At 45.0% G+C, this 11,859-nt stretch overlaps 1 protein-coding gene across 5 annotated transcripts in view; it reads right to left on the reverse strand.

Annotated features, from left to right (window-relative positions):
- CARD11 (caspase recruitment domain family member 11) overlaps nucleotides 1-11,859 on the reverse strand; it is a 137,910-nt gene that overhangs the window by 55,101 nt on the left and 70,950 nt on the right. The window lies entirely within an intron of this gene.

The raw sequence follows: 11,859 nt of genomic DNA on the forward strand, positions 1-11,859 counted from the left end.
CTTTGGGAGCCTGAAGCGGGAGGATCACAAGGTCAGGAGATAGAGACAGTCCTGGCTAATATGGTGAAACCCTGTCTCTACTAAAAATACAAAAAATTAATCAGGCGTGGTGGTGGGCGCCCATAGTCCCAGCTACTCGAGTGGCTGAGGCAGGAGAATGGTGGGACCCTGGGAGGCGTAGCTTTCAGTGAGTCGAGATTGCGCCACTGCACTCCAGCCTGGGCAACAGAGCAAGACTCCGTCTCAAAACAAACAAACAAACAAACAACTATTGCTTCTCAAAAGAGGAATCAATTGCTTAATGCACTGTAGATTCCTCATGGTGGTGTTTTCCAAGTACAATCAATGCCCATTCACCCCACAATGAAACCTGCTAGTTGAGAAACAAAATGTTAGTTTTTCTTTTTTTTTTGAGATGGAGTGTTGCTCTCATTGCCCAGACTGGAGTACAGTGGCGTGTGATCTCGGCTCACTGCAACCTCTGCCTCCTGGGTTCAAGTGATTCTCCTGCCTCAGCCTCCTGAGTAGCTGGGATTACAGGCATGCACCACCATGCCCGGGTAATTTTTGTATTTTTAGTAGAGATGGGGTTTCACTATGTTGGCCAGGCTGGTCTTGAACACCTGACCTCAGGTGATCCAACAGCCTTGGCCTCCCAAAACGCTGGGATTACAGGTGTGAGCCACCGCGCCTGGCTGGAAAATGCTGGTTTTTGTTGCCTCTCACTTAAGAATAAATAGAGAGGCAAGGATCGCTTGATGGTTGAGGAAAGTCTCCACATGAAAGGCAGAAATCAAAAGGGTCACATGGACACAAGGAATCTGCTAGGAGCAGACAATGCACAGAATAATAGAAAATTTTAAAAAACGTAACCTGGCTGGTGCAGTGGCTCACACCTGTAATCCCAGTACTTTGGGAGGCTGAGGTGGGAAGATTGCTTGAGCCCAGGGATTCGAGGCCAGTTTGGACAATATAGTGAGACACTGTCTCCACAAAAAATCAATAAATTAGCTGGGCATGGTGATATGTACCTGTAGTCTTGGCTATGCAGGAGGCTGAGGAAGGAGGATTGCTCGACCCCAGGAGATTGAGGCTGCAGTGAGCCATGTTTGCACCACTGCATTCCAGCCTGAGCAACACAGTGATACCCTGTCTCAAAAGAAACCCCCAAAACATAACCTGATAATTAAGAATCATTTAGAGATGAAATGAAGCATTGCATCCATAAAACAATGGTAGGGTGCTAAGAAGAGGAACAATCAAAGAACAAGAAGTTCTTGGCAATTAAAAATAAGGCAGCAGAAATTTAAAATCAATAGAAGGCTTGGAAGATAAAGTTGAGGAAATTTCCTGAAAAGTTAAATAAAAAGTTAAAGAGAAGGAAGATAAGAGGGGAGGGAATGAGATCAATTTAGAAGGTCTAATATCCAATAAATAGAAATCCTGAAAACAGATGACAAAGACTGTGTCTTCTCGTTATATATCTTCTGGGGATAGACTATAAACCAAGGGATGAAATTATCAGAGAAATGACATTAGAGAATTCTCTGAATGTAAAAACATGAGACTTCAGACTTAATAGGCTCTTTGAATATTAGTACAATCAGTTGAAAAGAACCTTCTCAGTGCACATTGTTGCAAAAATTCTGGCCACCAGGGAATAAGAAAAGACCTTAGAAGCTTCCAGAGAGAAAACCTCAGGTCACATGAAGAAGAATGGAAGCAAATATACCATCAAATTCCTCAATAGAAATACTGGAAGCTTGGAGAAAATGAGGCAATGCCTTCACATTTTTGATGGAAAATTCTTTTTTACCTAGGATCCTATATCCACCCAAAGTATTATGTGTGAAAATAGAATAAAATTATTTTCAGAAAAGCAGGAACTCCAAATATGTGTCTCCTATGCACCTTTTCATTGGAAGCTACTAGAGGATATGATGCAGCAAAATGAGGAAGTAAGCAATAAAGAGGAAGGTATGGAGCTTACAAAGCAAGGAATCTCCTTGGGGAAGCAGCAAGGAAAGTCCCCGGATGAAAGCAAAGCGGCCAGGAGCGATTGGCCAAGATTGCAATAGGATCATGGAGGGTCCACAAGGGAGAGGTTGCCAGGGGAAAAACATAATGATTTTCTGATATATTTGATAATTCAGGAAATCATATTGTTAGGCAAATGACAGATCTGAGAGTCAGATGGGGAAAAAATGAAGAATAAGTACATTTAAAAGAAACCCTGGGCAAAAGCAAAGGAAAAAAAAGAGGCAATATTAACTCCAGGAAAAAACAAAAGTGCAGACAAAAAAGAAAATCACAGCACCACAACTTGCCTTAACATGAACAATATTTACCTAGTTATAATAATATAACCACCATAGATGAATCAACACAACAGATCGTGGCCTAATATAATGAGAGAATGGAGGAAGGGGAAGTGCTTTGAACGGGTTACTAGTAAAAGAGAGTTAAATTCTCATCTATCTAACAATATGTCAATCGATAATGGCTTTAACATATCAACAAATAGCAAGGCAAACATTATTTAGACCTAGTGAAAAAGAACAGAAGAAATAACAGAAGAAAACAAGGTGAAAAAGAGGTTTTTTTGTTTTGTTTTTTGTTTTTAGGTGGAGTCTCACTCTCTCACCCAGGATGGAGTGCAGTGGTATGATTTTGGCTCACTGCAACCTCCACCTTCCGGGTTCAAGCGATTCTCCTGCCTCAGCCTCCCAAGTAGCTGGGATTACAGGTATGCTCTATGTCTGGCTAATTTTTGTATATTTAGTGGAGATGGGGTTTCACCATGTTGGCCAGGCTGGTCTCAAACTCCTGACCTTAAGTGATTCACCTGCCTGGGCCTCCCAAAGTGCTGGGATTATAGGTGTGAGCCACTGTGCTTGGCCTGAAGAAGAGTTTGAAGTGATTGCCTCTGGGGATCAGGACTAGGGGATGATGATGGCTGGGTTGGGGAGAAATGTTTTTCTTACATGCCTATTTTACTTTCTTACTTTCAGTTTTTTAATTAAAAAATATAATAGAGATGGGATTTTGTCATATTGCCCAGGCTGGTCTTGAATTCCTGGACTCAAGCGATCCACCTGCCTTGGCCTCCCAAAGTGCTGGAATTACAGACATAGCCACCATGCCTGGTGTATTTTGCTCCTTTGCATGACTCATGTATTACTTTGATAAAAAATAAAACTAACTAAAAAAAACACATGTCAGTCATTGGAAATATGGATAATGCATTTAAGTATGAAGAACAAAATAGTTATCTTCGGTCTTTGAACACACACCACGTTTCATCTTTTGCAATGCTTGTGAGTCAGCTCACCCCTTCCTAAACTGAAACTGCTGACTGTGTACCTGGCTCTTCATGGATATCACCTTGATTAATCTTCACAGAAGCTCAATTAGGTGATTTTAGTACTCCCATTTTATGGATGAGAAGGTAGGATCAGAGAGTTCAATAACAGAGTGAGATCTCACAGCCAATAAGTGGAAGAGCAGAGATTCCTACTTAGCCTCCCTGAACTCCACATCATCTGAGCTTAATTAAACTAGCAATCATCCCAGCTAATGTTTATTAAGCATAGCATCTAATCGAACCAATTATATTCCTTTCTTCCTGAGCTCCAAATCTTCCTCTTTATTACTGTGTGTGTGTGTGTGTCTGTGTGTAGAGACAGGGCCTCACTATGCTCTGGAATTATAGATGTGAGCCACCGTGCCCAGCCTCTTTATTAATTTAAGCCCTCATTTTGTTGGAATGTATACTCGAATAGCTGCCTCTGAAAAGGCATATGGAGTTGCTATTTGCCAGATATCATGCTAAATGCTCTATGTCGATTATCTAATTTAATACACAAAACAACCCTATGAGGTAGATACTCCTACGCTCCTCATTTTATAGAAGAGGAAACTGAGACATTCACAGAGAGTTCCAGCAACTTGCCACATGTCTGTCTCATCTCTGTATCCCCAGGAGAAATTAGCATGGAGCTATACTCTTAGTAGGTGTTCAATATATGTATTTGTTGAGTGGATAAATACAAATAAATATCAAATCTTGAATAAAATAAACATTAAGGTTCCCATTGCTTCAAACCAAGAGAGCCCTCTGGAAATGAGCTGTCTTTGGGGGGCAGACACCTCTTTTTTCCAAGAGCTGCCCCAGTGCAAAAGCTCTGGAACCAGGAGGAGATAAACAGTTAGATGACTGCATCTCTGGTTAATTGATTTGCCTGCATGATTGGAGTGAATGGCTTGATTTGCAGGGTTTAATTATTCCAATGAAACCTCTACTTAATTGAAAGGGCTTCTAGCAAAAAAAGGGAAAGAGATTATTTAAAAGGACGATCTACCGCCCATGAGAAAGGACTGAGGAGACATGGATACATGCCCGGACTCCAGTTATACTTAGTGTTTACAGCCCTGAAATGAAAGCTTGATGGAAAAGAGCCAGAATCATCCCTTCATGTACCACCTGCCCCATCCCCTTCATTCCTACAAAGAGGGCACTTGCAGAAGCAGCTAGAAAATTCCCCCTGCAAGACTATTCCCTGGTATCCCAGTTAACTTTTTAACCTCTGTCTGTCTCAGCTCATTCAACCAAAATCCTGAGATTATATTTCCCATCAATTAACATGTGTTGAGCAATCAGCAGCGCTTCACTGATACATATTTTGAAAGTAGCAATTATCATTTTAAATTTGCAGTGGTGTGGCAGACACTGCCAGCTGCTGGCCCAATAGCCATTCTCTCTTACTTATTAAGAGATCACCAGTTTTGTTTGGGAACATTACTGTGCCCAACCAAAAACCTGTATTTCCAGCATCCCTTGCAGCTAGTGGCTATTTGACACCACTCTGGCCAGTGAGATGTAGGTGGAAGTTTCTGAATGAGACATATAGAAGGCTCTTTAAAAGGAGGCAGATTTCAGATAAGAAGAGCCCTTTACTTGTCCTTCTCTTCCTACCTGGAATGTGGGTGTGATGCCTGGAGGCATAGCAGCCATTTTGTGACTGTGAAGACAAGGCCAGGCTCTAAGGATGACTGACTAGGATGCTACAAGAACCTCAGGTCATTGATAACAACCCTGGACAGCTAACCTTTGAATTCTTGGTCCATGAGAAGAGTAAAACCCCTAGTAGGCAGAAAATCTGATTCTGTTTCTATTATTTGTAGCTGTAAACAGTCCTAACAGATACAAGTGCCACATACAATGCACACTTTCTAAGCCATATTGGTCCTGGCCACAGACCCCTGATCCCTGAAATCAGAGCAACCCTCTTATCGATCTATTCCTTCCCATTCCTTTTTCCTAGAGACAAAACCAGAGTTGGCAAGTGGTCAATAAGAACTAAGTATTTAATACTATCCATGTCTGAAGTGCTGCAGCAGACAGAAACAAATGGTGTGGCTCTGACGGGTGAGCAGTACCATGAGGAGATAAGGATCACCCAGGAAATTGTCACTCACGGATGACGCCCTCAGCCATTGGTTTAGCCATTCCCAGCTTTCAGCGTGTAGGCAGGACGATTTATCTCACCTGCCTGCTGTGGCCCTGTTTTGTATCCCCAGCATGCTTCTCACTGTGCAGTCAATGCCGTCACTTCTCTAGCCTCTGCCTTATCCCCTGGGCTGCATCTCCCCTCACATCAGCTCTCACTCTTCCATATGCACCCAACCTCATCCCCATGTCACATTACGGCCGAGCTTCCCGGCCACCATCCCTGGCAAGGCCTAGCCCCTTGGTCCAGAGCACTGCCCGCCACCCCAAGCATCCCCTCAGGCACCAGGCTGCCTCTAATATTCATACCTGAAGCTCCCCAAGGGGCAACATCATTTTTACCTGACTCAGGCAAAGGGCCAATGGCTCCTGAAGATAAAAATGTCTCATCTTGATTCCTTTTTAGGAAAGGCGAGAGCATCAGTAGGAAGTTAGGAGGGGCTGGTGTGCCCTGAACCCAGAGACCAAGGGCACCACCACATATCATCCCCCAGCCCCCCGGAATATATCCACACTTATTCTGCAGTGGCTTCAGATTTGTATCAAGACGATGAAGTGTGGAAGGGCACGCACCCCTAGTAATCCCAAAGGACACTGCTTCCTGGGTCTCCTTTTTTCTAATGCCACTGCAGAAAAGCTTTTGATAGAAGCCCAATTAGGAGTGACAGATTTAAATTGTTCTGAAAAGCACATCAATTAATCACATCCACTTTTTATGAGCATTGACCCCATCTGGATTTCAGTTCTGTGCACAGGGCTGATTGACAGCTCTGATGGCGACCAGGAGCCATGACAGGACCACTCAGCCAGACCCAAATCCCAGAGTGAGGTCACCCTCTTGGACTCCTGTCAAGTCAGACTTGCTACAGGACTGGCTAGGGGGAAAACCTGGCCTTGATAACGAAATACTCTTCTCTCCTGCTGTTACCTCTGAAGCCTGGTCAGCAAATCCGCCTTCCCCACAGGAGACTGATAAACAGTTGCGACCACCAGCTGATTCCAATTCAAGACCTCGCTGTGCTTTCAAAGATGGGCTCTTGGCTTCACCTGTGCACTGGATGGAATTTGTTTCATTGCTGTGTTCTTCAGTGTCCTGGCTGTCATTTTATTGTCTGGGTTGGAAGCAACTTGGGGAGCCCATTATCCCTCTTTGGGTTCTCCATGTCAGTGTTGTGATTTGTTTGGGCCACGCTATCTGGTATGGAGTGGATTTTTAATAAATATTTGCTGAATTGAGTGCTCTGATGTTTTATGATAAAAAACATTCCATTGTCACAGAATTACATTCAGTATCAGTCCACCAAGAAGAACGCCGTGAGCTTAAGTGCTGTGATGGGCCCAGGACGGCCACTCTGCAGTTTCGTCTGACTGCTCCAGCAGAGTGAGGACCCTCCCTTCATGCCACCTGTGCAGTGGGCACAGAACAAAATTTTGTACCACTTCTTTAATTTTTATTTTTATTTTTTTACAGATGGGGTCTTGCTCTGTCATCCAGGCTGGAGTGCAGTGGCATGATCACAGCTCACTGCAGCCTCCAACTCCTGGGCTCAAGTGATCCTCCCATCACAGCCTCCCAGAGCACTAGTATTACAGGGGCACACCACCACCCCTGGATAACTTTGTTTTTTAAGAGTTGTGGGTCTCACTGTGTTGCCCAGGCTGGTCTTGAACTCTTGGCTTCAAGGGATCCTCCTGCCTTGGCCTCCCAAAGTGCTGGGATTTCAGGCATGAGGCAGCCTGCTGGGCCCAGTTTGTGCTTCTTACCCTCTTTTGCCATTGCTGGTTCCTACACCTGTTGTGAATTCCTTGGAGGAAGCCTCATGTGTACCCATTGGTGCCTTTCCAGCACAGCACCTGGCCCTCCTTTGTAGAGTGACTGAATAAACAAATCTCCTTTAGCGTTTAGCCTGGAGACTTGACACGAAAGCAACGGCATGGTGGGATACAGAGACTGTGTTTTTGTGCATACATTAAATTCGGGAGGAGGAGAGGTGGGAGGAAATTGTGTTACCCAACTGAAGTTGAGAGACAGTTTGGAAGGTGCAAAATCAGACACAGGACAGGCACTGCCGGAGACTTGGGCATTAGCAAGCAAAATCCTGCCCCTGGGAGCCCTCGGGGCTGGCATGTGAATGTGTAGGGTGGGCCCAGCAGCCCCAAGAATCTTCTCAGTGAAAGAGTTGGGCCCTTGAGTTTTGTAGAAAAGGTCACCAGTATCATCAAATGAGTCCCACTCAGAGAGTGGCCAAGAACCAGAGGTGGAAGAGTCTGTGGGAGCCACAGTCAGACCTTAAATCTTCCTCATTATCTTCTTCTCATCTCACTCGGCTGGCACTAGAACCCCCAAGGAGCCTGCGACAGGGTTAGCCCAGGCTGGGCCGGATGCCTTTGGATGTCAACCCCAGGAAAGTCCACAAAGTGTGGTAATGAGGATAAATCATTATCCTCATAAATGCAGAGAGACTGCGGGGAGGGGAGCCCCACTCACTCACTCACTTGCACATTCACTCACTCGCGCATTCACTCCCACTCACTTGTTCACTCATTCACTCATCATTTACTCACTCACTCATCCACTCACCCACTCATTCATTTACTCACTCATCCACTCACTCACTCTCCCGTGCACTCACTCATTCACCCACTCATTCATCCACTCACACATCCACTTGCTCGCACATTCACTCACTCACTCACTCATTTACTCACTCATCCACTCACTCATTCACTCACTAACTCATTTGCTTATCCACTCATTCATTCACTCACACATCCATTCACTCACTCATTCATCCATTCACTCACTGACTCATTCATTCACTCATCCATTCACTCATTCATCCACTCATCCATTCACTCGTCCACTCACTCACACATCTACTCACTCACTGACTCACTCATGCATTCACTCACTTATTCACTCACTCATTCATCCATTCACTCACTGACTCACTCATTCACTCACTCATCCATTCACTCACTCATTCACTCACTCATCCATTCACTCACTCATTCACTCACTCATCCATTCACTCATTCACTCACTTATCCACTCACTCATCCATTCACTCACTCATCCACTCACTCATGCATCTACTCACTTATCCACTGACTCACTCATGCATTCATTCACTCACTCATCCATTAACTCATTCACTCACACATCCACTCACTCATCCACTCATTCATCCATTCACTCATTCATTCACTCACTCATTCATTCACTCACTCATTCATTCATTCATTCACTCACTCATCCACTCACTCAGCCATTCACTCATTCACTCACTCACATATCCACTCACTCATCCACTCATTTATCCATTCACTCACTCATTCACTGACTCACTCATGCATTCACTCATCCATTCACTCATCCATTCACTGATTCACTCACTCATGCACTCACTCATGCATTCACTTATCCATTCACTCACTCACTCATCCCTCACTCATTCACTCACTCACTCCTGGATTCACTCATTCATTCTCTCACTCACTCACACATTCACTCACTCATTCATTTATTCACTCAATCACTTACTCACTAATCCACACACTCACTCATTCATTCACTCACTCAACCACTCATCTGCTCATTCATTAATTCATTTACTCATTCATTCATTTGCTCACTCACTCATTAGATTCAAAAATCATTCCTAGATGCAGAAGGCAAAAAAATGGAAGAAACTTTGACTATGAGAAGATTCAGGGAATGAAAAATGGTAAGAATATGCCACAGATGACAAATAAGGGAGGTTCAGAGCTGAGAAAAAGAGGCAGTGAAAGAGAAATTCAGAGGAAAGATGGTCAAAAGGGCCCCCAGACTCACTGGAAGAAGAAAGAAGTGGCAAGAAAGACCGGGGCTGAGGAGCAGTGAGAAGGAGATTGGAGAAAAGAAGGAAACCTGGATCCCAGCCCAGTCTGGCCCGTATTTTAAAGTCAAGCATTAGCTCAGAGAATGCAAATCAGAGCTACAGCAGAGTGATTTACCAAGCGAATGCTGCGTGATCACTTGGGTCACTACCTGCAGCTCAAATGAAGTTATCTCCAGGGCCCAGAGCTGGCCCTGACCGCATCACAAGCTTCCTTTGAGGAGTCAGCAGGCAGCGGGACACACACCAGGCACCCGTCGCTGCCTTCTGCATTTATAAGACACACTGGAAATACACTTAGAATCGATGCAGTGATCAATTTAAAATGCATTTCTAGTTGTGGAGCCATCTATTTTATGAAACACCCTGCAAGTGGATAAATGCGGCCATGCTTCGAAACACATTCCCAGGTGTTTGAAAGTAACTTTGTCAACTTTTTCCATCAGCTAGAAGGTCAGTATTTTTTTTTAAATGCAGATTTCAGGTTTTCTTCCATGGTGACAGGGATGTGGTGGTGGAGGCTTCTGCCTCTAGCTTTCTAATCCTCCCATTCTCGTCCCAGGATCCACCAAGAGGTGCAGTCAGGGCAAGTCGCCTCAACCACAGCAGAAGAGCCCAAGGAGGGGTCTGTGTGTCTTTCCCTGGAGCTTCACAGGGCTCCCAGCTCTTCTTTCTAGAAAGGCCTTCAGGTCTGGTCAACCCAAGGTTCAGGAAGCAGCTTTTTTTTTTGGCCAGGCGCGGTGGTTCATGTCTGTAATCCCAGCACTCTGGGAGGCCGAGGCGAGTGGATCACCTGAGGTCAGGAGTTCACAACCAGCCTGGCTAACATGATGAAACCCCGTTTCTACTAAAAATACAAAATATTAGCTGGGTGTGGTGGCGGGTGCCTGTAATCCCAGCTACTAGGGAGGCTGAGGCAGGAGAATTGCTTGAACCTGGGAGGTGGAGGTTGCAGTGAGCCAAGTTTGTACTATTGCACTCCAGCTTGCGCAACAAGAGTGAAACTCCTTTTCAAAAAAAAAAAAAAGACACTTTAAATTTGTGCGTGTGTGTGTGTGTGACAGGGTCTTACTCTGCCACCCAGGCTGGAGTGCAGGGGTGCAATCAGAGCTCACTGCAGCCTTGACTTCCTGGGCCCAAGTGATCCTCCCACCTCAAGCCTCCCAAGGAGCTGGGACTGCAGATGTACACCACCACACCCAGCTACTTTTTAAATTTTTGTATTTTAAAGATGGGGGTCTTACTACGTTGTCCAGGTTGGTGTTGAACTCTTGGTCTCAAGCCTCCGCTTCCCCAGATGCTGGGATTGCAGGCATGAGCCACCATGCCCTGCCAGATCTGGGTTTTATTTAGGTCTTGGACTTCCTTATTTTAACCCAAGGTGTTCAAGGCTTGAGGTCAAAACTGCATTTTCTTATCTATCAGGCTCAGTGGGCAGACTTCCAGGCAGCAGAAGAAAAAGAAGTTGGGTGGTTTTTGAGGGCTAGGCTTGAGTGACTTTGTTAAAATAAGAGTCTCTGAGGATGCCTTGTGTTGTAGATTTAGAGAGCTGGATGGCCAGGGTTCCACGGGCCGGGAACCCACAAATAAGGAAGCCATAACTCCTGCACTCAGGAGGTTGAAATATTGTAAGTTGTACTTGTTGGTGTGAAGTGACATCGTTCCCTCCAAAAAGGGCAGGGGGTGTAGGGGAAAGGATTGCAGGAATTCTAATCAAACAAAAAGAAAGTCAAACCAAAAAAAAAAAAAAAAAATCTTTGCATAACGAGATAAAAACGGCAGTTCCCCTCTGTGTTCTAGTGGGAACGATGTGGTCCTGCAGTCAGAGAGTCCTGAGTTTAAACTTCAGTTGTGCCATTTGCTGCTGTGTGGCCTTGGGCATGTTGCTTACCCTCTCTGAGCCCCCTTTTATTGGATGAGTAGCACTAACATCTTTTTTTTTTTTTTTTTTTTTTGAGATGGAGTCTGCTTCTGTTGCCCAGGCTGGAGTGCGGTGGCACTATCTTGGCTCACTGCAACCTCCGCCTCCTGAGCTCAAGTGATCCTCCTACTTCAGCCTCCGGAGTAGCTGGGATGACAGGCATGTGTCACTGTGCCTGCTTATTTATTTATTTGTATTTTTAGTAGAGATGGGGTTTCGCTATGATGGCCAGGCTGGTCTTGAACTCCTGGCCACAAGTGATCCACTGGCCTCGGCCTCCTAAAGTGCTGAGATTCCAGGCATGAGCCACTGTTCCTGGCCACGAGTAGCACTAACATCTTGTGGTACGGCTACTGTGGCATGTACAGTGGGCAGTGCTACTTAGCTACTCAGCCCACCCCTGTCAGAAGCTAGCAGCAAACTCAGGATAGAAACAAGAAGTCACTACCTACCCTTCCTGTGTAATTACCTCCATTCCAAGCAGAATTTAGAGAAAAACTTCAAAGATTTACCCTCAAACCTTCTGTCTGGGCTTCTGATTGGAAACTCAC

The sequence above is a fragment of the Symphalangus syndactylus genome, chromosome 9, assembly GCF_028878055.3.
Source record: "Symphalangus syndactylus isolate Jambi chromosome 9, NHGRI_mSymSyn1-v2.1_pri, whole genome shotgun sequence".
Lineage (NCBI taxonomy): Eukaryota > Metazoa > Chordata > Mammalia > Primates > Hylobatidae > Symphalangus > Symphalangus syndactylus.